This window comes from Anser brachyrhynchus (genome assembly GCF_964034855.1).
Source record: "Anser brachyrhynchus genome assembly, chromosome: 2".
Classification (NCBI taxonomy): Eukaryota; Metazoa; Chordata; class Aves; order Anseriformes; family Anatidae; genus Anser; species Anser brachyrhynchus.
The window spans coordinates 59701585-59723011 of record NC_137695.1 but is presented as its reverse complement, the minus strand read 5'-3'; the positions used below and the strand labels follow the sequence as shown (position 1 = coordinate 59723011).

The following is a 21427-nucleotide window of genomic DNA, read 5'->3' as shown; positions in this document are numbered from 1 at the left end:
TATTTTTTCAATTTTACTACAGTACAGTTCAACCATTGCAGAAAGATTATTGAACTGCTTAGGTTGTTCCTATGATATTCTAATGCCCAATATATCCTTTAGGAAAGGCCAAAAATGTTACCATAACTTTGAATGTGTTAAGAGGAACTGAAATGCTCTGTGGAGTAGAAGAACATAGCTTCTACAAGCAAATAAATTTTGTGGCTATTGACTTACATTATATATATATATATTTAATACAGCTATAAATAAGTATTTAATCAATTTGCTCTTATTTATACTGTGTCATTAGCAGTGAGCTGCAATGACTTTAATAAAATGTTAAGAAGAAGAATAATTCGGGGGCGTAATCTCACTCCAGGAGGATTCACACCGACTTTTAATTGGAAAACCTCTGGTGGGTCCATCAGATTTGGATAGATTCAGAAATTAAAAAGGGGTCTAGTTCTGGTAATCATCTAGATTGATGTAACTGCACTTTATTATACTTCTATCAAAATACACTGATTTCAAATGAATTGTTCCTCATTGTATTCATGTATTATGCAGGATGTCTGATGCAATGCAGTGTAACCCTTTTCCACCCCTCAATCCTCCCTTAGCGACCAAAATATATAGACACTGAGTTCACTTCTGCAAAGTACTATGTACCCTGTACAGTAATTTAACAACACTTCCAGACTTTGTCATTCCACATCCCTGATCAAAGTGAACCTGACCATTGGAGTTCTTCCTCTTTTAAAGTTACCATGTGCTAGTATGAATGGAATTTGTGGTCTCTAAGTTCCCCAAAGAAAACATGCGTTTTTCTTTGGAGAAGAGAAATAGCGTACTCAAAAGACTGGACTGAGATTTATAGAGAATATCCGTAGTAAAAGAGCTACATTTATCTTTAAGAAGGAGTTAAGTGTGAAGAAGTCTGTCAAGCAACAATTTCACTTTTTCAATTGTAATTAATGTTTTTGGTGATCTACACCAGTCTGCTGGGCAAAATTTAGAAGTCATGTAGAGGCATATATAAATTGCATGACAGGTGTATCTCTTTACAGCTGTCTGAATTTGAGGGCAATCAAGGGAATCTTTGATATGACCTAAATTCTAAAGGAGTTAGAAAGGATATGAATTATACTTGATTAGATTCATCTCTGTCTTTGACCTCAAGCATCTGGTATTAGCAAGGATGCTATGTGCAGACATTTTACAGAAATTCAATCCTAGAAACAGGTTCTCGCTTCTCAGTATGAAGCTATTGCTGATGATCTGCAATTCCTAGTGTTAAGTTAAATTGAGAATATTGTTCTAAAGAATTGAAGGGAACTGCTGAATTGTCTACAAGATCCACAGGATATGATAAGGCTGTTTACATCATTTATTTAAAAAAAATACATTGATGGGAAATTGTTTAATATACAAGAACATTGATTTTAGTTATCCCGTTTTTGGAACAGAAATGCATTATAGGATCTAACCTTTAAAGCAAGATTCTAATTTGCAGCTGCTGCTTTGAGCTTCAGTTACCAATCTGTGAGACTGATCACACTTTCTTTTAACTGTTGAAGAAGTCTGAGGAGGAGCAGAACAGGGTTTTGAAAATGCCATAGTATCTCAGTTTATTGACAAAAGGTGTGAGTGAAACTGGGCTGCTGGAAGGTTTCTTCCCTAATCCACAGCAGAGGAGAAAGAGGCAATGTGAGAAAGCCTCTTCAGGTGGGCCATATTTCATTAAGAGCTCAACTATGCAATGAATTATGGCAGCTTAATAAGTTGCTCCTGTTAGCTGAGACATAGTAGCTGTTGTTAATTGATTGCATGTACATTCTTCACTTGCCCTAATGTGAGAAAATGCAGCTTAGCATAGCCATCCCTCACTGACACTTAAAACTAAGTCATACTACACTGTAGTTGGGCAGCTCACGCTTGACGAGTTTTCCTCTTGGTAATTTGTTATGCTGCCATCATTAAGCTTTGAATCTCAGCCCTGAGATTGTGTACCAGTGCACTCATCGAGGACAAATTATTGCCCTGTCCAAAATTAAAACAGGAGAAAATGAAGTAGGCAGTAATAAATAATAGCACACGTAGATAACCTTAGAGCTGCTTGACTATTGAAGTGGGAAGTTAAAGCAGTGAAAAATGTTGATGCATGTAAATCATATTTATGTAAAGGCATATTAGAGGGTTCCTGCTCATTGTTGAGAATTTTACAGAAAATTACACAGCTTTGTAGTTGATTAAACATTATGTTAAAAACTGCAGTGCCTTCATATACTTCATGTATTTTCTATCCAAAGGCACCTGCGTAGACCACCTTCTTTCAGACTTTTTGTATTTTGGACAGAGATTGCATCTGCATGTTTGCAGAGTACGTGGATGTTGTAACATTTGCAGGAATCAGAAATCAGTGGTCATTAAAATCAATCTCAGAAATATATTTTCTTTTTCTGAGAGAGCCTAGAGGACAGGACAAGGTTATGTTTAGTGGTAATGCAGTATAAGGATTGCTATGTTGGACAAAAGTTAACTTGACGTGGTGTCCTGTCTCCAAAAATGGCCAGTGGTGGAGACCTGGGGAAGTGTATAAAGATAAGCAAGTGCTAGTGACTCTCCTAGCTGGAGTGTTCTTTCTGTTAATCTGTTGCTAAGGCAATTCCTGAGCTAGGTAGTCTTTTTATTTACTAGTGGTCAAGACATGTAGTAGGTAACGAAGACACGGCAATTCATTTTCAAGGTGTCCACGTTTTTCTTCTATGCATTGTGTTACACTTCCCTTAAGTGGATATTGATGGAGTTTTACTAAGTATATCATTAGTTCTCTGTAAAACAGAGAACTAAAACAGAACTCTCACTTGCAAAGGTAACCCTTCAGTTCTGTGTTTACTTTTGCCAGTAAATATCTGCACTTTGGTATCTGCTCACCACGTATGAGTCAATGTTGGCAGTTAACCTTTTCTGAAGCAGTATGTAGATGATAAAGGTATACACCACAGTGTTTGGCCCATCGTAGCTGGCAGGAGCCACAATAAAGGGGAAATCATAATGTGGCCAAATGAAGAATCAGTCCTACATATGGAATTTAAACTCCTACATAGAGAATTTAAAGTCCCCAAGACCTTAAGACAGACTGGCTTGGTAGCTATTCTTGAAATGTAGAAGAGTTTAACATTTTCAGTAGTGTCACTTTGTGAGGTAAAATAGACTTGTTAGCAGGGAACCATGGGGATCATCCTGTCCAGTAGCCTCAGAAGTTGAGTTTTTTCTTTTGCCAACAGGTGGGAACTTCAGTACTTCCCATCATGTGTTTTTCAACCTTGCTCAAGAAAATTACCATTCAAGTTGCCAGCCACTTGAAGTAAAGAACTTAAAAGACATTTTTGAATGTATGGGGTTTTTTTATTATTTATTTATTGAAGAGCTATATGAGTGAACTTGAAAATCACAGGTATTCAAGGTTGGCTGATTTCCAACTGTGAAATTCCCAGTAATATGAAAAAAAAAAAAAAAGTTTTATTAGTGGAGTCAAGTAAATACAGACTCATTTTCTACATTTTGAATCTGTAGGCATATATCATGTGTTTGAAAGCGTTTTGTTCAAAATCCTTAATGTTCCCCAATGGAGATATTATTTCTTTCCTTTATTCATGAAAATTAATAAGAAAATGAAATATGGCATTCTAACTGTGTAACCTGCAGTCATTATAAATAAAACCAGTATTTAGATACTTAACAGAAAATTAACATCTAATCATTGCAGATACTCAATAGTGTGTATGCAGTGATCTAGGATCTGGAATAGCAGTAAGTAAAGGCAAAAATTGCTGGAAGGTATTTTCTTCATGGTGGTAGATTATCACAACAGAAATCTTCTATCACACTTAATTGTAATGACCATTACAGGCAAAAACCATTGACCTGGAGGACCACGGTAGATGGAAATTGTGCACATGCTGTCACTATGGGCAAAGCGACTAGCAATATTGTGAGAGATCTGTAGACACGTGTCAGGCGTGGAGGACACAAAGAAACACATGGGAAGAAATTGAAACCATTTTTTGTGTAAACTGCACTGCTTGTGCTTGTATAAAGCTGAAATTCTGCAATTTCAGATGCTTCTCAGCTGCTTAAGCTGTACTTTCACAATTGCTCAGTGTGTTGCCCGATCTGATACATTCATGGTTACTTGTTCAGGTATATTTAAAATCTCACTAGGCTGGGGAAATCATTCTTGTGTGGTGGGTCCATAACAATGCCAAATAGCTTTCTCTTTTTATTATGTGTTTCTATGTTTTAGGGGCAGTTAGGTAAAGGTGTTGCTTTCAAATTTGCTGATAGCATGGTTTAAGACCACCTAGGGAGCCCTCACTTTTCAGAACAAAGATAATTTCTTGAAATATACCCATACAGCCTTTTCAGATACCGTAGCCACTTAAAATTTGTGTTTGTTTTGTAGTGATCTAGGTTTTCACCTTGGAAAGTACTAATATCTTTCCCAGAGAGGCATATGCCTTTCCACTTTGCATATCACAAAATTGCAATATAATGTTGCCAGACAGATATGTAATTGGTGTGAGCCAGAGAGGGAATTGCTTCCAAATTACAGTATGAATGCAAGCAGAACAGAACTCATCTCCTATTAATACTCAGCAAACAAAAAGCCTTAACAGCTGCAGAGGCAATGTCGTACTGTGGCCAGTTTTGCATTTCTGCAGAAGTCTAGCAATTTTTTTTTTTTTGACAGCCAGCGATAAACAGTAACCATCCCCTGTAAACATGAAATGGTTGGGGTCTGGGGAGAGGAAGGAGGAGGGAAGAAAGCCTGCATGCCACTAGGGTTGTGTACTTTGTGTTAAGGCTTGGAGGGCACTGCAGTGAAAGGACCAGCCAATAATGGGTTTTCCAGGAAAGCAAACATGCTCTACTTCATTGGAATTTCTGGCACGCTTTTTTGGCTTCTACAGCAATACAAAGAGAGAGTGCAAGAAACCATTTCACTGAGGTACGATGCAGCGTCTTCCTGTAAGCATGGTATCAAACCATCATATCCTTAAAATGATGAGAAAAGTTTTGACACAAGTCAGAATTGCACTGAAGACAGTCAAATACCGGGGACCTCTGTTAATCTACTAGTCTTCTGTACATTGTTTTACTGTGTGGCAACTGAGAAAACGATTTCCAAGTGTGGAAACTTATGCAGCAATTGGTTGTTTAAATTTGTTACTCTTGTTGCTGCATTTTTATCAAAGCCAATAGCAAAGACAGATGATAGGCCTTGCAAAGAGCAGAAAATACAGTTAGTTATTCCTGTTGACCTTGAGAACCAGTAGGGACATAATGGTAAAAAGACCATGCAACTAAACAAATCAGAGGTCTGAGAGATCCTGGTACACCTGCAGGTAAAAGGTAGCAAAGGAAAAATAATGTCCTGTGTCACTGTCAATATACACCATGTATGTGTGCATGTATGGAATACAAACAGAAAGATGAACCAGAACTGATGTGTAACCAGCCCTTCCATCTGGGGCTTCCTCTAGAAAATCTGTTTAACATTGCTTTAGGCAGACCTAAGGCCACTTTTAAAGCACAAAGAACTGAAGGATGTAGTAGCCTCAAAGGTTTCCAAACAAATGAGACACAGTCATAGCAACAAAAGTTTTAATGAAACCAGAATCGTTGAAAATTATTCCTTTTTCTGGACAGGCTGTTGACCAGTCCAGCCCTCTAAAATAATTTCCTGCCTTCATTTTCATTGCCCCAGCGTCTCTCAAATCACGTACACTTCCCTGCTGAAAGTGTGAAGGAAGAAAATGTAGATAAGGCCATTGGAAGTCCATCCTGCTGTGCCTTTGAGCAAATCAGAACATGCGGCATGACTTCAACTTTCAGGAACCCACAGATGGTGGAACTGGAAAACTATTTAGCAGAACAATGTCAGAGGAAAACAAACCAAACCCAAAACAAAACAACAACAACAAAAACCAGATATGAAGCAACAAAAGAGGCTTGTGTCCAAAAAGGCACATTTACTGCTTGCATCTCTCCCTGCCACTCGTACTAGTCTTATTGGTGCCTTTTGGTTGTCTTCTACCTTACACACGCATAGCACTTCAGCTTTGTGCCAGGCTTAGCTTCGGGACAGGAGAACAGTCTGATCCTGTTTCCCAGTTCAGAGCTGTCGTGGTTACTTAAGAACCCTTTCCTTTGGATCCTTTTCTGAACCTTTAATCTTTGCCATCATTTCATTTTCTGTTGTTTTTTGCCTTACAAAGTCTTTCTGTGCCAGGACTGTAGCTAGCAGCCTGCCGTGAACGAAAACAGGTCAATCCACACAAGACTTCAGACAGCGATTTCTCGGCTTCCTGCATGACTGAACTGTGGTAGCTTAACTGTGAGACGTGTCTGCAAATCAGAGTTTTCTTCATCTTTCTCTCTCTTTGCCAAACTTATTTTGTCTCTTGGATATGTTTTGTTTTTATTTTGGAGACCAGTGCTGTTTGTTTATTTGTTCCCACACAGGGAAGTGGACGCTTTGTGTTGCAGCACGTGTGCTTGGTGACTCCATGCTGGGACAGCCTGGCTGGTCCTCATGCTGCCTGCTCTCTGCTTTGCATGGCATTGCTGAAAGAAATTACAAAATATTTACGTGCACAAAGCTCAGACTGATGTGAGAGCTTGGATATGCTGGTAATAGGAATTTTGGAAAGTTCTTTCAAGGTGAACTGGAAAGCTTTAAATGAGAAGTAATGCTTGATCCCAGGCATGCTGAAGGTAAAGCAAGTCTGTCTTCACTGAGCTGTAGTTTCCAGCCACAGAGACCACAGCTTTCTGTCTTAGCCACTTAACCCTAAACAAGCATGGCCATTGTATCAGTGCATCAGAGACTGAACATCTTGTAGTTCTCGAGGCAACGGTGAAGAACAGCAGTAACATTTAACCAAAGTTTTAGTGCTAATTGCACTGAACCTTGGAGCATTTGGGACTTGGTCCAACTTGGACCAACAGATCTATTCTCATTTGTTAACTTTCAGATTTGTATTATTTTTGTTGTTGTTGCTTTTGTGTGTGGTTTTTTGTTTTTGTTTGTTTGTTTGTTTAATATGGTAATGTCTGCTGTCTTCTGTGCACAGCAGATCTTCTTTCTTTTCTATATACTAAGCCATTTCCTCTCCTAAAGAGCTAAGACCATTTTTTGAAGGTACTATGTTCAATGCTAATGTTTGATAGCTAGGTTTGAAAGCTGAGATTGGGAAGATAGACTGAAAGTTGAGGGATGGAAACAGAAGCACAGAGTGAAGGAAGTGACTTGTACTGCATGGGTTACAACCGCAGATAAGACTTCAGTTTCCTTGCTCCCTGCATAGTGTCTCATCTGGTATTTTAGGCTGTCTGTAGTCTGTTTGCAGTCTGCACTATTGGGAATTAGTTAAAAGTTGTACTCTGAAAATAAACGTGCCATACTGCACAGTGCATTTCTCTTCTTTTTGTTCTTTAAGAAACAGCTTCTGAAAGCTCTTCTGCTGTAAAGAGTGCAGAGGCTTGCTGCAGGACTATTATGTCTTTATCAAAGTTGCACACTCAGGCTTATGCCTGAGAAAAGGTGGTGCTGAAAGAATCAGGATTTTTCCACTCTTTTCTGTTTCATATTTTTTAAGCCAGCTATGGATATTCTGGTTCTGCTTGTTTTCTTTCCCAGATGTTGTCAGGTTGAGCGACAGCAGTAGCTTCCTTCACAGTCCACCACCCCAGGTCTTGCCTGACTGACCCTCTACCTACAACAAAGATTTGTCAAGTTGCTTCACTCACTAAACATAAGACTGACACAGCAGGTTTCAGCCTTGTTATTCCCTTGCAGCTTGTCTTGTCTCATAAGTAGGCAGAAGGATGCTGTCATCTCGGAGCTGCCAGGTGACCCCATGTTCTGGACACACAGACAGTAAGGTCCACCACCAGCTCAACCTGGCACGTTGTCACCCAGACTGGAAGAACAGTGCAGACTGGTGAGGATGACTGAATCCCAGCTGCAAGCTAATGCAAAGTGTTACCTGTGGCACCAGATGTGCCTCCTGCTGTGAGGTTCAATGCCACATGATTTCAGACCTTGGGTAGAAGGTCATTGACAACAAGGGGGGAAAAGTACAGCCCTTTCCTGTTCTCTTCTCCTTCATTTATCCCAGTGTTTTCTTCATCCCTGTTATGTTTTTTTTTTTTTTTTTTTTTTTTTTTGCCTGCACACATCTGCTCAGCCCCTAACTTGACTACCTTTCTTAACTTGGGGGATTTGTGAGGGCACTAAGAAGATTGTGACTGTTTGGGAGGACTGGTCTTTTTTCAGGCTCATGTGATCCTAAGGTAAGGGGAAAGTTGTCAGAGTTCACTCTTTGTAAACAGGAGCTCGTCTTACTCCGAGCTTGTTGTTTAGCACCCTTTAAAAGAAACAGGTAAGGATGGGAGGGCAGCTGGTAGTGCTGGCACTGTGAAGAGATTGAAAAGAGGCTATGCACTCCTTACAACAGTTCCCACTGGAAGCTGTCAGGAGCTGGGAATGCCCTGGCGTTTCCATGCCCCTGTGTTAAAATTTGTGGGCAGCTGTAAGCTCTGATCAGATCTACTGCACTACCTCTGCTCAGATCCCACTGAGGATACTGGGTAGGGCCTATATCCTTAAGCACTCGTGGAGCTGTTTCTTGGTTATGCGGTTGTTCTCCAGAATAGAATAATTTAAGAGGAAGCCATCAAACCACTCAGGACCTGGCATTACATCACAGGAAATAGTACATGCTCATTTGGGGTCTTCAGCAGTCTAACTGTAGGTGCCAAATTTTGAAAATAGTGGTTCACATCCATGTTTGTTTTGCTCTTCAAATCACATAAAGCACATCAGCGATATGCTCAGGCACATTGTACTTGCTTTAGATTCAGAACTCCTGTGTGTGTAATGCATTATCTCTTTTCACTTTGGTGTCATTCAGGGATGTACTTGAGGAGATGAAGAGAGAGTCTTGAAATCCAGTAGTGTGGCTAGTAGCTGTATTGTTCTCATCCATTGTCTGAAAAATGCATGAACAGACACTGCTTTGATTCTTTGAACTTTGCATGTTAGTATTCTGCACAATGGGTGCTGAAGTCATATAATTATTTTAATGGATCAGTATAACTTAGATAATGTTTTGTGATTGATAATCTTTCTGCTGCTGACAGCAAGAGATTACAATGTCATCTCTAATTCATGAATCAGTCTTAGCCACTGTGAAATACTACTGGCAGGTCTCTTTTGGATGATGCTGTCTAGGGAGTTGTTAGAATTGCCCTGGAAGATGGATTCCCTCTCTCTTGCATAGGGACCCTATGCTCTTGCCTTGAATATTTCCACTGGACGCATTTCTGAAGCTGCTACAAGCCAATAAATCCCCACTGAGATCAAAAAGAACTGCTTGCATTTGGCACCTGTGTGCCATCAGGCCCAGCCCATTTTGTGTGCAAGCATGTACAGAGAGCCCAGGTGCAGATTTTGGCACAAGTGGTTTTATCTTTGTAGAAAAACAAAAACGAGATTCATGTGGAAGATGAAGACAGTGGAAATGGGGAGCAACTGTGACTGGAAGGGTTATCAGCACATGAATGAAAAGGTCAGATTTACTCCAATAGAGTGCTGAGATGCCAAGCCTTGTTTCAGAAATTTTCTTACTAGTTACAATAAATAAATAAACAGACAAACACACACTGTATCCATGTTTTTAAAATTAAGGATGTAAGTTCAGTTCATGTATGCAAAATATTTCAGGAGACGAGGAGTCTGTCTTGTAAGGTCTCAGGTGCCATTGAACTTGAACATTCTTGATTTTGGAGGGCATAAGGACCCCAAAGGTGGGAAACTAAGTATAAAGGGTGAGCTGCATCAAGGGCTTGCCTGAGAGAGCAAACTCAGCAGGCTGCTTATTAACGGAGTCCATGTCTAGTTTAAGGGTCTGAAAAAATAGATCAGTGTCAGTAATTTACCGTTTACAATTTTGGAGGATTTTATGGATTTTTTGGTAATCCTGTTAAATTTTGCTCTGAAAGTAATTCATCAAAACAGATCTTGGCGTGTGTGTATTAAAGACAACATTTTTCTTGGTTTATGGAAGCAGTGAACCTTCTTCCCATCTGCTGCAAGGCTCTTTTATACCTTTCGGCTGTGGTAAAGCATCTGAAGGGCTCTTTTTAAATGTCTGGTGTGGCACAGGAAAATCTCAGTATAAAGGGGGATAAATCCCTTCACGTAATACAGAAATTTGGTTGTAGCCCTGCTATGTCGTTGTCCAGTTTGGGCCAGCCACTGAGTCCCGTATGACTTGTAGTGGTTATGGCAACATTCATCCAATGTATTTGACCTTCCATGAGGCTTTTACCTGCTTCAAAAAGCAGAATTATCCCTGTGGTGTACTGCTGTAGTAACTCATCAGGTTTATAAAAAAGAGCATAAACGATGCAGAGAGCCTTTTGATATTTCCCTTTTCTTTATAACTAGTTAGTAAATCTAGCCCTGTCATTGTCTTAGTCCTGGTCCAGGGTTTCCTGCTATGGGACTCCTAGATGTCAAGAGCACTTTCTCTATCCAGAATAGACTTATTCAGAGAGCAGGAGGTTAGCAAGGATAAATTAATATCTCCCTGCAGGGTCTGAACACTTTTGCGCAGTAGAACCGTCTTTCTGCAATGTCTTTAATATTGGTAATAGGATCTTGAGAGCCTCAGAAGAATTGGGTTTTATACTTCCAAGCTATTCTCTAACCCTTTCAATACTTCATATGTTCACCTTACCCCATTAATAACAGGTGTAATTTCCTCCCATATCTCAGTGCTAATAGTTTTTATATTAAAAATAACTTGAAATAGATACTTTTGCTGTAATTGTTTCTTAATTAAATCTCCATAATGATGCTTTTTTTTTGTCCTTCCCCTTTCATTAAATTATCTATGCTGATTTCATTATGCATTCTCTCTTTAAAAGATGTTCTGCCGATGGACTTTTTTCAAGCCTCCTTTATCAAAAGAAGCTGCTACAGTGAGACCTTTAAGGGTAGGCAGCAGCATTTATTCCAGACCCTTCTCCCTGGTGGTGGGGCCTGTGCATCTGCCAGGTACTTGTTCACCTCTGAGATGGTAGGAAGCAGAGGCGAAGGGAGGTGATGTGTTTACTTACCTGGGATGAGCTGTCATGGCTCACTTGCAGCTCTAGACTCGTCCCTGAGAATAAGAGCTACAGGTCTGATGCCTTCTCATCATCCACTCAGGGAACATTTTAAGGAAGCTTTATGTGATCAGATTGCATGTACTGATTATCTTGATTCCTTTTACTGACTTCTTTAAGAAAGCTGTGAATGCAATCATAGGATAACCTTGGGAGGAAGGCAGCTCTGGGGGTTCAACACTCTGCTCAAAGCAAGTCCAGTTAGAGCACGTTGCTCAAGACCATATCCCAGTGAAATTTTGAATAAATTCAAGGAAGGTCTCTAAGTTTTATTGACTTGTTCTTTTTGCATGGTTGGGGTGCTTTACAAGTTCAATAATGATTGCCATCCTTTGGAAAAAGAAAAAATAATGAGAAATAACTTTAAAAAATACCGGGGGAAATAATAATTATAAATAAAACACATGATATCACCTATAGAGTTTAAAAATAAAAGTCATTTATTTGCATCATGAGAAACAAAATAGATTTTGGTTATGAAGCAAAGTGCTGCTGTGTTACAAGCATGAGGTGAAGCTGGGGATAGAAATAAGATGGGGGACACACGTATCAGAGTTTAAGCTGTGGATATTGTAACTTGCCAGCAATGTTCCCCCAAAAAGAGACTTCTGAATGGCAGAAGTAGAAAATGTGGAAAGTGCAAACACAAAGAGAAAAAACACTCTGTGTAAAAGTATAATCTTTTTGTGGTAGATGAACACTGGGGACTTTTCCCAGGCAGCTCATGGTAATGGCTCTCGTTTCCTGAGGGTCCGCCTAAACTCAGCAGGCAGAACAGTTGGAGAAGTTGCTTTTGTGAAATGAAGGTCTCACATGCATCTATTTCTCCTTCCTCTGGCTTCAAAATTCAATCTGCATGCAGAAAAGTATCTTAATGATGCAGTTGTCCAGCACAGGCCTCACAGGTTTACATTATATGACTGCATTTCTGCTTCTCCTTCTCTGTTCCCATAGAATAAGTCTACAGGTGGGAACACATCAGGATGCATCAGGGCCTTGTAGAGATGTCAGAGTCTCAGTTTGTCTCCCTACTAACTTGCTGTTTGTCCAAGATACTGAACAGCACTTCCTGGGAGTGACATCACTTCGTAACCTGAATTACTCCAGAGATAGCTGGAACCAACACAAGCTGATGCATGATGACCCCCTTGGATTGTCAGTCAGCATTTGAACAGCAGTTACCACACCAAAACATAATATGCCTACAACGTGTTAGATTGTCCTGTCCGTTTAATTGCTACAAAGATTTAAGGATGAACGAATATTTCCTCAGAACAGAATACAAATGCATTGTTAAGATTTTGTTTTGCAGCAAGGAATTTTCCGTAGCTGCTCATGTATAGTAGCTAAAATTGATTTCTTACCTCTTAACCTCTACGTTAACCTAGAGAGCTCTAAAAGGTGCATTTTCCTGTTCCTGTTGATAAAGGTGTTTGCCCAAGGTGAAATGGGCCAGCCCTCTTCACTTACAAAACACTGATTACTTTTTTTCTTTTTATCGTGGCATTTCATGGGCATGTAGAGAGATGGGACTTTTTCTTTTAGTTTGCCTAGGATTTCTTGATTTACATATATAAATATGTGATACTCTGTAATTAGCACAATTCTGGATTCAGGCTCTGTTCAGGGACAACCACAGCAGAATCACCAGTGCTATTTAAGGCATTGCTATCCCTCTTTTGTCTGCGCTGCCTCTCTGCTAGAAGCAGTCTTTCACCACCACATCCTTTTGGAGGGACCATTTGATTTCTTGTTATCACCTGCAGCAATCAGGGTAGTTTAGGTTATCTTCAGGTGCAATTTCTAAAATCCTCTGCCTGTTACCAGGCTAGCTAATGTAAGCAAATGTTTGGGGCTGAATAGGCTCACATCACCTAGAGACTTCAGGTGTGTGGGGCTCAGGTGTGGGCTTGCACTCAACTGAAAGCCAAAAAGTGTTTTTGCTGATCACGTTCTAGAGCAGAGGGAATCTTCATGTGGGCTCAAACTACTTTTTTTTCTGTTTGAATTTCACTCTAACTTTTGAGGGAAAGCAAATCAGACTTGCCAAAAGAAAGCTGAGTCACAGCTGTGTTGATTTCCCTGACCAAAGAGGAGGTGGCAGTCAAGCAGATCAACCAGGTTTATCATGATCTCTACCTTACAAAGGCAAAGGATAAACAGGCAGAGTCAATACAAAATAAAAGCTTACTATAAAGCTTTATTTGGGAAACTTAGGCCAATTTTCAGCCTTCTTACAAAAGATTGATAGAAAGTTTCATTACTGTTTGTGAAATCTTCCTTTTACTCAGTCAATATCAGAGCAGAGCCCTTCCAACTCATGTCCTGCACTGTACATATTTTACTATGCTGTCAGTGGCAGTTGTGTCTGGCAAGGGCATGAAGATTAAGCTAGTGTTGATTACAGAGTGAAGAGTGTCTTTTGAGGGCTGTGAGCAGCCTCTGGAAGGGGCTTCCAGTTGTCCTCTGGAACATCTCTTTCAAAGCAGCCAATCTTTAGTTGTATCAAAACACCTCGCTAGGCTCAAAACAGGGAGAAGTGTGACAGTGCGTAGCGTAATGATTGACGTCTGTATCTTTCAGTGGGGTTTGAACAAACTTACATCATGTTGCAATTGGAACAGGCTTAAGAAGGGCATAAATTAGATGGGAGAAGGCACTTGTCCTTGCAGAGCAGCTCTCTGGACAGCAGGATCTGAAGTGCTCCACTATTTAGGGACTGAAATTCCTTCTCTACTGCAGTCGAGAGAGCTAGCTGTTAATTTAGACAGGATAAGGACCTCACCCCAAAGTGTCAGAATTTGCAGTTTTTATATTATTAACTCTGCCCCTGGTATATATTCACTGATAAGCATGAAAATTTGATATAATTCCCTTTTTCTCTTTGCACTTTTACAACAAGGAAAAATAACCAAATAAATTGTTTCTGGGACAAGATTTTCTATGGTGGTTTAAAGCCAGTGCGCGGGTGCTTTGTAACTGAGCTGTGAAACCCTGAAAACTGGGTTAATAATGAACCTTCTGACACAGCTTTAACAGTAGCACTGCTACCAGGCACCTCTGTAATTACTGCTTCTCTACAAAGTCTGCTGAGCTTCTATGATAGATTAAAAAATCTCATATTGTGCTTTTTTTGTTAGAAAATGACTTAGTAGAAACCTTTTAAATGTATATAATATGTGCAAAGATAAAATTCCTGCTTTTGAACTAGCCCATTTAGGTTTTGTGCAGTTTGGAAAACAGAGTCAGGGTTTGCTTTAGCAGATCTATTTCTTTTTTGCAAATTTTATAAATTTGTTGCATTTGAGATGCAATGAAATGCTAAATAATATCTCTATGACATACACAAACGATTTAGCTGACCTATGCATATTATGTGCTGTGGAGTATAAACCCAGTTGGTAGTGCATTTAGTGGATTTTTTTCTTTACCTAGATATTTTCAAACAGAAATAGCACAGGAGCTTTAGAAATATTTTAGAGAAGGGCAGCAGGACTGAGTGACGTGGAGATGTGAAAGGAACAGATTACAGCTCAGGGGACTATTTCTTTTGGAAGGAAAATAAGAGGAGGTAGGTGTGGTCTTCAGCCACTGAAATCATTCAGAGTTTTTCTGTTGGCTTTAACAAGAGATGAATCAGGCTTTTAGCAGATGGTATGCAAGAGTCATATAATTCAGATCCTAGAATATGTTTAAAAGGATAAGTTAACGAAAAAAAATAAGCAGTTTTTTTTCTTTTTCTTCCCACGGACCAAAAATTTAGTCCTTCAAAACACTTGCATTTTGTAAGCTGCAGCTTGTCAAGGCTGACAAAGATTCCTGTACACTGGCAGCTGACTCAAGTAGTATCTGCCAGCCCTCTTCATGGTAGGTATGTTCTACAAGGTAACAACAAGGTTGAAAAATGAACGAGCAAAACTATAAAGCAACAATATTGGAAATACGTTTACCTATTCCTTAGTTTTAGTGTGGCAGCCAGCAGTTGGATGTCTGCAGCAGCATTGTTTGAGCAAACTATGTACATACGCTTTCTCTGACACACCAGCTTGACACTGCTCAAATGCACATCTTATGCTGGCCTTTTGCTAGCAGGTAAATCTGTGTATCCTCAGAGCCTATTTGAGACTTTGGGTCTGGAATATACATCTGCAAGTAAAGGACCTATTTTTGAAACACGGTAGGCTACGTATGTCGTGTGTGTGAACAATTACAGATCCATTAGTTGGAGGTGATGTCTGCTCACAGCAGCTGAGTTCAAGTGTTTGATTTTCAGACTAAAATTCCCGGAAGTAGTACAGGAAAAAAGCATGCAAACCAATCTATTGCAAACTCATCCTGGAATCGTTCTCTCTCCTTTTAGAACTGAAAAGTTCAAGTCAGTAGGACAGCTTGTTCCTCTCCTGTGGTCTCAGAACTTTATTCCTGACTCTCTTCAATGCCCTTTCTCTTTCTGCTTTCAACACTGCTAAAAAAAGACATGCTTAATGGTGGTGGTTAATAAGAAAAATTACTTAAAAAAAAAAAAAACACAAAAAAAATACTGTATTTTTTATAGATTCTTTTTGACCTGGTGAGTGAACTGAAACATGTTACCTGCAAATTCATTTGTATGACTTGGGCAGTGCGAGTTGTATTTTAAAATATTCAAGCTACAGAGTTGTGATGATTGGATGGGCGGTGACACAGGCACATGTTTGAGCATCTCAACAAATGGAATTGGTTCCAAGAGGCTACGTGCAGCTTCTAAAAGCAGGGAACAATTCCCCTGAGACTGGTGAAACCCAAACAGAAGGTCTAAAGGAACCGTTTGGTTAATGAATCTGCAGTACGTTATGTATTTGTGCCTGTTATTGTTATAATTGCATTAATTTTAAATGACTGTTTGCATGCTAAAAGAGCTGTCCTCCCGCAGAGATAGCCCTTTCCCTCCCAGCGCTCTCCATGTGTGTGCCAGGCCATCGTGCCTCCAGCCAGCCAGTTAGACCAGTTAACTTTCAGGCTCACTCCTTTGTGGCTGCTGGACTGAATGCTGTGCTCTCTCAGTGGGATTCCCAATGCAGGGAGTGACAGGGTTACAGCCTGGGAATTTCTGAAGTACAAAGCTAGCTGTGATTTAAGAGAAAATAGGTGTAGGGCACATCTGAACAAATGCTTTGAAAGAAATTCGTAATGTACTTTTCAATTTCAGTGTGACCCAGCTGATTGCAGCTTAAGTAATAAGTAGAGCTAAATCCTGTGATGACCTGCTCAGTCCAATCCCTTCAGGTCAGTACAGAAGCATGCCTGTAGTGCCTTACCTCTATAGGGGCAGATTCACCAGCCTCAATATTTACCTGCTGGGAATTTAACTGCTACTGAGCTACTATGCTATCCGGTGCTAATAAGCTTTGCTAGGGTCTGTACTGAATGTCTTCTTGAGCGCTGTTTTACAGAAGAGAACTCTTTTCTCCTGTGGCCAAAGAACAACCCCATGATTATGAAAACCAGTTTATGAAAGGACTTGAAAAACTCACATGTTTCTCTTCTTTGGATTGGAGGAAGCATCATCTTATGGAGGAGTAAATTAAGTCAGGAAAGAGTGAAACTACTTGTATAGCAAGTCAGTGGCAGAGGTTCAAAGAGAACCCAGCTTTCCTGACATCAGAGCTTCTCATCCTACGCACCTAATGCTCGGTGTGTTTGTGCTAGAGACAGCAAAGCAGCGACGCAGGTTCTGCAGGACTCCTGAGGTCTCCTGCCTCACTCCAGGCTCAGTAAGCAGACATCCATATGCCACGCTGCAAGGAAGTGCTACAGCATTTTCCTGTTTTAATATTGTTGCATATAGACTAGCAAAGGTTTAGAATCACTTTCTTGGGGCCATAGGAGGTATGAATGCAAGCGTCATGATTAGGATTAAGTGCCATATTTTCTTGTATACAACTGTATACAATTCTCAGGGGGAAACATACACAATATACACTTCACTAAAAACTAGCAATAACAGATGTTACAAATGTGCAGTTGATTCAAAGCAAATCTACTCCAGAATCATCCTCTCTGCTGATTCTTCCTTTTTCAGATGCCCTTTGTCTCTGCTTTTGGGTTTTTGTTTAGGTTCTCTGCAAGCTTGTTTCTAAAAAAGTGTTTTAAAAATAGTCTGGGTTATCTGCAGTCTGGACTGTATAGTTATCCCACTGTGTGTTGTCACATAAGATCTGTTAGATCTTGCTCAGGCTATTGAGAATTTGCATTAGGGTTTCCTTTCCATGGTGCAGCAAACTCCATGGGAGTTGAGCATGCTGGGGTTTCAGACCTGAGCCTTTACTGTAAAAAAAAATAAAACAATGTTTCCTGTCTGTCACCTGCTTGTGTGACTGCAGCAATTTCAGCTTCGATAGGCTTGAGCAAGCTGGGAGTTGCTGTTGTCAGGACAGCAGCTCTGAAGGCTTGCAAATGTCAGCTGCGGCCAATGAAGCGCACATCTATGACTTGCACTGTGGGTCCGAGCATTAAGGTGCAAAAAGCCAGAGAAAATGCAACAGCCACCTGGTGGGCATCTTCAGGTGACTGATATACTGGTGTCTGTATAGTATTTTTTTTAATCAACAGGAACTAACAGTAAAGAACTTTTTTTTTTCTTTTTTTTTTTTCTTTTTTTTTTTTTTTACATTCCCCCAGTGTACATCTTGATATATTTTGCTAGGGAATAAACCTTTCTAATTCCATAGCACCTCATCCAGGCTGCATACAATTCTCTGTCCCCTTGTGTGTTTAAATGTAGTATTTCCATTCCTTGCTACTCCAGCATATGTTACAAGATAATAAGTTTCACCTGCACAAACGCAGTATCTGGTTCATAGTAATTTTTTTCTCACAGTTACAGTTATTTATTGCACCTGAAAGCTCCTTGCTCTCATCCAATGCTCTCATCATTAGGTTCACTGGTCTTTTTTATGGTCAGGATATTTTATCTTGCCTCTCGACTTAATCTAATCCATTTGCAGCCCCCTTCTTTTTACTGGTTTCAAGTAAGATACTTTGAAATTACTGGGTTTTAAAGAGTCGTGTTTCATTTGGTAATTACTGCAATTTTCTTCCCTAATTACTGCGTTGCAAATAAATGGTGAACAGAAGTTAATACTTTAAAAAAGAAAAAAAATACAGTTGTCACAATAGGAAATTGCAGAGGGAGCTCCAAGGTGAGAAGTAATAACAGGTATATTGTGTTTTTCTTAGCAGCTTTTTGATCTTTCTTGATAGCTTATGCTTTGTCTTATAAATTCCCAGGGAAATTAACAATAGGCACCATAGCAGCGGTGGCTAATCAAACTGCCCTTGTGAATAAGAGTTTTCTGAATGGGTGAGCAGACACATATAGGGCCATCGCAAGCCAGAAGAAATCCATCGCTGTTGAGTGGCTCAACCAAATGGAGCAAGTTACATGCTTTCTACTTCTGCAATCAGAATTTTAACGTGAATCGCAGAAGTCAAAGTGTGCTTCCTGTAGAAGATTACTTTATGGGCAAGCTTCACAAGAGCAGTAGTGTTTGATGGGTCTGTCCTCATCTTTGTAAAGAGAGCAGAGAATCTTAGTACTATGTTCCAGCATCCCATATGATTGTGAATCCAGCTACAATCAAAAGAAGATGACACAATTTGACATAATCTCTGTAGGCAGAACTGCCTGTGAATTGCTTGCCTGAGAAGGAGTTTCACATGCTGAGTCCTGTAGGGCCAAGATCACTGCTTATGCATGGCCTTATACTGTGCACAGTCTGTATCCAATCTACAATAGTAAGCACATATTGGCATTGTTAATGGCAGGCAAATATATAAAAATGTACCTAGAGTACAGTCACAGTTCCTAGAAAAGGAATTGGATGTGCTGCCTTCCCTTCCCTGTCAAATAGAGACCTGAGCAGTGCTAAGGAAGTGATTTCGAGACTGGCAGTGTTCAGGCCATAGTCAGACAGTATGTGAGCTGGTATTGAAATAGAAACCGTGATAAAGAGGATGATTGACATGTGCGAAGTTAGAATGCCAAGGGCATTTCTCTTCGAGATGTTTTGTATGCTATCAGCATCTGAGATCCTCTGATCTGTGGGGACTGTACAGTTCAGAGAAAGAAAGGACCTACAAAAGGTCTGTGTGTCGAGTAGACAACTGGGATCTTCTTTGTGCCCCCTGGGCTTTGAAGTTATTTTTCTTTGACCAGTCCTCACTGGAAGAAGTAAGCCTACCTGAGCATGCATATGACAAGCTCCCATCCCGGTTGAGCTTAGCAGCAGTACATGGGAGAGGAATCTGGGCAGCATTGTTTTAAAAGGCTAAGGCCAAGCCTTTATCCATTGTATCCAGATGCCACACTGCATTTACAAAGGCATCACACTGATGGGATTTCACCAGCCAGTGGTGTGGCTTATGAGTCTTTGTGAGCGCCAAAGGGTTTGAACACACTTTCTCTGCCTGTGATTTCTCGGCAAAGAGGAGGAAGATAGGTCCTGCTGCTCTAAAACAAAGCATTTGTAAGACTAAGGAAGAAGAGAGAGACAAGCTCTGCCTCAGTAGTGTAGCTGACATGCAGCTTTTATTCAAGGCTCATGGTTCTGAGGGGGCAAACCCAATTAATTATAAGAGCTCTGGATGTCTAAACAAGAGAACAGCTCTCTGTTGTGAAGACACAGAAGTGTGTTTTGCTCTGTTTAATTAATGCTTAAGGACCTTCACAGGTAAGTCTTTAGTGTACTGAGAAAAGACCTCAAACACTGCTGATTTTTCAGAATAACAACTATGGGGAGCTTCGTCATTTGGTAATTACATTGCAAGGCTATTTACCTCATACTTGTATTTAATAATGTAACAAGTGTTAAGTGATAGAATTAGATATTGTTTGCTGCTGTTCAGGTTGGAAAGAAGTAAAAAAAAAAAAAAAAAGAAAAGTTATGTGGAAAGGAATAAAATGTTTGCAAGGTGGCTAGAGGAGTCCAGGATCCAGTGTGTGCTGAAGATCTCAATATCTGCAGCACCATTATCGTGCTAAAACTGCCTCTTGTGCTCAGTAGAGTTGCAGTGCCAAATCCAGGTGCAACTGTCCTTGTTTCCACCTTATACTGTTAGGTGCCTTGCAAATAAAACCAAATAATCCTGAGGCAAAAGGAGAGGAGCTGGCCATTCATCGGGTTGCTCCCTTGTAACGTTTTCCTTGCCTTTAATTCCAGTGCCTGGATTTCTGACCTTCATTTTGGTCTTCCAGATTTTGCAAATAATTCTCTTCCAAATTCTATGAAAATAGTTCTGCTTTGTGGTAGAGCCAGGAAAGCCACAAATGTGAATTGTAACACTTGCAATCACGTTCTTGGTAAGTGTAATGTATTACTAGTTGTCTAAGAGAGTACCTCAACATCTCTTCTTCTTCTTTGTGCATGGGGCTGGTAATGAGTTTGGAGCTACTAGAACAATGGTGAGCTCTTTAATCTCAAGTAGCATTTTGCTGTTTTCTTCTGCTTGTATTAGGGCATTCATACTGTGACAGCAGTGAACAGTCTTTGTTGTATGATAACACGATATGTAATTCTCTTAATCGCTCAATGTGAGCTCTTAAATGTGATGATTAGAAGTAGCAGCAACAAACAGTAACATGCTTAGCGTAGTGGATAAATGATAGCATTTGACCACTGAGAAGCTTCTTCTGCAAGCATTTTGATTTTTCATTCAGCTGTCTTCTCAAACTGACCATTTCTTGCTTCATTTTCGTGGAAATACTATGCTAAAAATATCTTTAGATGTGCAAGGAATGTGTGCATACTGATTCTGAAGTCACCTGAAGTTCTGATATTAAAATAAGACAAGCAGCTCTTACTATGCTGTGAGTAACAGCGCTACATTTCTGAAGGCTTTGCTTTTACATCCAAGTGCAAAAGATACTTGCTCGGTAATGCTCTCATTTTGTTGTGAGGGGGACAGGCTGACTCAAGGGAATGTTACTCTGTTTCTAACATGAAATTCAGTTATGCTTATCAGATGTAATCAAAGATAGCTCAAGAAGTGTTGTCACAAGTGTGTTAAACAACCTCTAATGTAAATAAAAATATGAATCCTCCCTAATTTAGCTGGGTTTGGAGTTGCGAGGTGGCCCTTCTCATGCTGTCTTCTCCCTTCACAAATCAGGCATGGGGTAAAGTTGGGGATTACACCTCCCTAAATACTAATCATTGATCATAAG

General features: G+C 40.0%; 1 protein-coding gene and 1 long non-coding RNA gene across 12 annotated transcripts in view; both read left to right on the top strand.

Moving 5' to 3' along the window:
* Nucleotides 1-21427, top strand: part of HECW1 (HECT, C2 and WW domain containing E3 ubiquitin protein ligase 1) — a 263523-nt gene that overhangs the window by 95748 nt on the left and 146348 nt on the right. The gene's annotated exons all lie outside the window — the stretch shown is intronic.
* LOC308188873 lies at nucleotides 2-20144 on the top strand. The gene is made up of 2 exons (XR_013945825.1): nucleotides 2-18404; nucleotides 18493-20144. It is a non-coding gene; the product is annotated as an uncharacterized lncRNA (long non-coding RNA).